Source organism: Pinus tabuliformis, chromosome 7 (genome assembly GCF_031772625.1).
Source record: "Pinus tabuliformis cultivar Carrire ecotype Pingquan chromosome 7, CPIR1, whole genome shotgun sequence".
Taxonomy (NCBI): domain Eukaryota; kingdom Viridiplantae; phylum Streptophyta; class Pinopsida; order Pinales; family Pinaceae; genus Pinus; species Pinus tabuliformis.
The window spans coordinates 1,453,523,244-1,453,528,812 of record NC_142293.1 but is presented as its reverse complement, the minus strand read 5'-3'; the positions used below and the strand labels follow the sequence as shown (position 1 = coordinate 1,453,528,812).

The following is a 5,569-nucleotide window of genomic DNA, read 5'->3' as shown; positions in this document are numbered from 1 at the left end:
GCTGAATAAATTCTTCCATGCAGCTGGATCTTACTGCTCCAGAGGCCACAGTTTTGAAACCTCTGCTCTGATACCACATTGTCACGACTCCACGGTAATATACCATAAAAAAAAAAAAAAAAAATTAATTGTAAATCTAACACTTTATGAACTTCCATATATATGCATATGGTCATGACACTACTTTACACATACATATAATTCGGCTCTTGAATACCGATATGCATCCAAGGTTCACATAAACATATGTTAAACCTATATCATAATGTTCCTTTCTGATTATTGCAATACGATTTGTTGGACATCTGGTAAGGTCAACGGTTATCATTCCAATCGGCTGGCTGTCTCTGGTTAACTCTGGTGCCAGGTGTGACGGAAGTGTAAATGCCTTCACCTACCTTGGCCAGGTGGCTAGCTCCGTGCAAGGTCCATGTGAAGTCTCGGGGAGACCGCTGAGGTTTATGTGCCAATCCTCCGCTTGGATGAACAGTGAAGATTATCTGAGGAGATCGGAGGGTTCACAATTATTCCAGGGTTTAGCGGGTTTATATTCCATAAGCCGCATGATTCGGGTTCATTTTCACCTGTTGGTTTGGTCGAATGTTCATTCAGCTCAGCGACTCCTTGTCTACACCTTATGCCAAGTTCTGCACAGCTATTACAGGTAACTGACCGCCGATTTCAGAGTTTTATCACAGTTTGTTGAATAGTTATATACTCGGTGCCTTAATACACAGGGTTTATCGCTTCATTTAATACATTCACGGCTCACTTGAAGCGTTTGTTATTGCAGGGGTTGCCTCTCGATCCTCCCACTGCTCAAGGATAGGTCATGCCACCGAATATGCACAGGTAATTGTTCTCCACGAGTTGATGCAGAGCTTTGGTTAGCTCAGATGATTAAGGGTTTACTTGTATCATTTCTTAGCCTGAGGGTTCCTCATGGCAACTCTTTTGTTGTCTCAGGGTTCCTCTGTTCGGCCCCAAACCCTGATTGAGATTAGCGGTCGGCCTTTCCATGCCGACACCCGCGTCCAATCGGGTTATAAAGTCTTATGATATATGTATTTTTTTGGTACCTCGCCCAGAATTTGTATATTTTGTTTTAAGAGTTCACGGCCTTCCTCGCCCGAACCAAATGGACTCGGTTTAAGTCGGAATAATTGTTTATCTCAGTTCTCTTACTGTTTTGGGTATTCATTGTGATCTCTTAAGGTGTATCTGTGTATGAAGAGGTCAGGGTTTTTCCTCGGCCCTCTGGACATTTATGAACAGGCTGTTGCCATACCCGTCGGGGTTTTATTTATCGCATGCTAACATATGTGTATTTCTTCTTCCTCTTGGATACGATGAATATGTTTTCGTTAGCTTATATTACAGCAATAACTTGCTTGTCTATATACATAAGAAATTGCTTTTCCAGAATGTATGGAGTCTGTTACATTTAATGTTATTGTTGTTTCTCTAATTAACAGAGTCGGCATATCCCTTTCGAGGGTTTGTTTATAATAACGAGGGTTTGGTTTATAATAACCCTCCGTTCACTCGACGATTCGTGACTGTATACGACAGTTAAATGGCCGCTTACCTTAGCGGTCCTGTTCCATCATAGTGCCTTTACTTGTTAAATGATGTTATTCGTTTGTATTCTACATTGATACAGTCGTCTTTCACTTGTTTACATGTATAGTGAACTAAACCCTAGGTACAGGGTTCGATGAGCTTTCTTGGAACGACCTCACCGTATTCTATAAATGGCACTTAGTGTTCAATGTGTTTCATGACTGTTGCAGTAATACGACTATTCAATGTTTGATCTGTTGTTTCCCATAAATCTTTCTACGGTTATAGATTGTTAATGAATCTTTTCGCCAGTGAATCATTCATGCATATGTCGCCATGCATCTACTGTTATGGTACTGAAGACCTTCGTGAGGTTTTTATACAGATATACCTCGGCTTTAAGTAGCTAGTTATTTCTATGCAACTACCATGCATCACCTTCTTACAGTTCACATGCATCGACTCTTACAGTTACTTATGCATTGATTTTTACAGCTATCATGTATCGATTTGTACAGTTAACAAGCTTCGGATCTCACAGTTAACATGCATTTATCTCACAGTTAACATGCATTTATATAGCAACTAGATTTCTGTTTGTTTGACTTGAACAGTCAGCAATATATGCTCATAGAACTGTTTATAATACTTCAGGTAAACTTTTTATCTAGTTAGCAACAGAAACTTAAGCTTAACTATACTTCCCTCTTATACACCAGTATACGGAATACAAAAGTTTGAGTCTGGTGAATAACCCATACCTGGTCTGTCAGACACAAGAATTAACGCTCCAGAAGTTCACCTGCATCTTACATGCTTGCTCTTATCCACCCAACCATGAGATCCATCGATAGGTTGGAATCTCCCCCCGAGCTGTCTTGCAGGCCTGCAGCCCTCAACAAGACTCATGCATTGTTGTGCTAGGGTTATCTGGTCCTTACCAGACTTAACCCTCCTTTCTTTCTCTTTTCTTTTTTTTTTTCCTCTGAATTCTCTCCCTCTCTGTCACAACAGACCAGGGGTTTTCCCTCCCAGGACTTTTCCTGGCTGAAGGGTTAGTTTCTTTTTCAGTTTTATAACTGTTTCTTTTTCTTTAGAAATCCTCCCTTAGGAGACTGCCAGCATTTTCCAAAATATCTTCCATTTCATAAATAAAATGATATCATTTAACAACAGTAATTAACAGTTCACACTAGTTTCTTACCATAGTAACTTTTCATAATTACAAGTTTTACGGGGTCATCACATTATTATGGAAAGATTGTATAAATAAATAAATATATATATATCTATATATATAATTAAAATTAAAACTAGCCGTTGAAATTTGATCACTTATTCTGAAACCGGATAAGAGTATCGTATACATTAGAGTTAGAAATGGCAGGAGGAGAAAAAATTATGTGGATTTGTATTAAAAAAGGAAGGAAAAAAGTTAGAGCTCTCGCTCTGACAGATTGATTGTCGTTTTATTTGTGAAAAATATCGTGCCCTGACGTCCATCGGCCGTGATTTTCCAGGCACGACCTTCAAACTGCACTTATGGCCGGTAGTTGACTGCAAGGAATCCTGGATCGCTTAAATATGGGAGCCATCTTTCTTTTGGGCTTGCAGACTTGATAGAGGAAAGTTTGTTATGGATTTTAATTGGTTGTCTCAAACTCTTCCTCCGCTTTTGCCTGCAACATGGATGGAAACGGTTGGATATGGAGCTCTCATTTTCTTCTTGTTATACTCGATATTGCAGCACAAGGGTGGAAGGAACGGAGGAAGATTGCCTCCAGGACCCCATCCATGGCCAATCGTCGGAAATCTCCACCAATTGAAGAAGCCTGTTCATCATGCTCTGAAAGACCTCGCTGACAAATACGGTCCCATCATGTTTCTCCGCTTGGGCTCTGTACCCACCGTCGCAGTTTCTTCTTCCGAGACAGCCAAACACTTCTCTGAAAACTTGGGATTCCATATTTGCCAGTCGACCTGCAACTGCAGCTGGGAAGTACTTATCCTACAATTTCAAGGGTATGTTACTGTCTCCCTAGGAAGATTATTGGAGGCAATTGAGGAAGCTCTGCGTGTTGGAACTCTTTACCTCTAAGAGAATCGAGTCCTTCAAACATGTGCGAGAGGAAGAGGTGTTTGCGATGACCCGGTCCATTTGGCACCAGAGCCAGAGCGGCACAATTGCTGTGAATGTGAGTAAGGCCATCCTCACCCTCTACTCCAATGTAATTTCTCGAATACTGTTCAAGAGGAAAGTTTCTGACGATGACATGGGAGCTGATGGCAAAGGATTTAAGCACCTGTTACTAGAGTTGTCAACTACTGTAGGAGATCTCAACATTGGAGACTTCATTCCTTATTTGGACTGGATGGACTTGCAAGGCATCAAGCGACGTATGGTGGAAATAAGCAAAACATACGATGCCTTCACTGAGAAAATTATAGACGAACATCTTCATGTTCAGGCCGCCGCACCCTTCAGCGACGGCCAGGGACCGGCAGAGGCAGAGGCAGAGCATGTTAAAGATTTCGTGGATATGTTGCTGCAGATGACAGTCGATAACAATCATATAAACGGAGACACCAAAGCCAGGCGGGAAACAGTTAAATCGATTATGTTTGTATGTAGCTAGGAAATCTTAAATCGTGTTAAACAACTAAATCGATTCCTTTTTATTGTAAATTTATGAAATCTTTTGGAAGGTCACATAATTGACATCCCTCTTTACGAAACTCTGCCCTGTCCTTCAAATTTCAAAATATTCAAAGAATCCCCTGAATCTAGATGCAATTAAACTAAGTTCAGCAATTCAATATTACATTGATTTTTAGTTGACAACATAAACTGTTTTCCCATTGGTTTGTACAGGAGATACTCATCGCTGGAATGGAGACCTGGGCATCCACGTTAGAATGGACAATGAGTGAGCTGCTCAGACATCCCCATGTCCTGAAAAGGTTGTAGCAAGAAATAGAATCCACGGTCGCAAAACGTGGCAAAGTAAATGGATCCGATGTGGGAAGGATGAAGTTCCTCCAATGTGTTGTGAAACAGACACTGCGATTACATCCACCGGTGCCGCTAGCGATTCCCCATGAATATGTAGAGACCGCGACCGTATGTGGATACAATATACCTAAAAAAACAACAGTAATGGTGAATGTGTGGGCTATTGGAAGGGGGCTATTGGAAGGGATCCCAATGTGTGGGAGCAGGATGCTTTGGATTTCAAGCCGGAGAGGTTCATGCATGAATTGGGTGAGCATGATAATAATATGGATTTAGTGACAAGTCAATTAGATTTCAGGATGCTTCCCTTCTCAGCAGGGAGGAAAGGGTGCCCAGGGGCCACCATGGCTATTCCCATGATTGAGCTTGCCCTGGCTCAGCTGCTCCACTCTTTTGACTGGAGAGTAGATGGTGATCCATCAGAGCTGGATATGACAGAAGAAGGTGGGTCTTCTATATCAAGGGAAGTTCCACTTTTTGCTTTTCCAAAGGTAAGGAGGGAAGGTCTTTCACTGTATGTATGTTGAGAAGTACCTGGTTGTAGTACCTAACTTGTATGGTTTTATTAATATAAAGAATATGTCAAGATATTTTCTTTTAACCATGATGATGAATTGGAGTGATTTAGCAATTTGGGTAAAGATTCAGTGTCAAATTTTCAGGAATCAATCCATATAATATCAAGAACACCTACAAGTTAAATAATCGACAATGTTTAAATAAAAGTTGAAATAGTTATGAGCAAGGGAGAAGTATTCTTCCAACCTTATCTTATCATAATGAATGACCATGTCAATTTATTGAAGAAAAAAACAAACCAAACCATTTTTAGTCTTCATTAAAAAATATATATATATATATCAAAATAATTAACAAGACCGAAATATTGATTTATATTCTAGATTTGTAAATCCATAGTTTTCATTTAGCTTCAATATTGAACGAGGAGAGTTGCAAGCAACAATCCTTGCCTTTTTGGAAGGAAAGCATTAT

The 5,569-nt window shown here is 40.2% G+C and overlaps 1 pseudogene; it reads left to right on the top strand.

The window, feature by feature from the left end:
* Window positions 1-3,707: 3,707 nt before the first annotated feature.
* Window positions 3,708-5,103, top strand: LOC149253192 (cytochrome P450 750A1 pseudogene; annotated as a pseudogene).
* The last annotated feature ends 466 nt before the right edge of the window (window positions 5,104-5,569 follow it).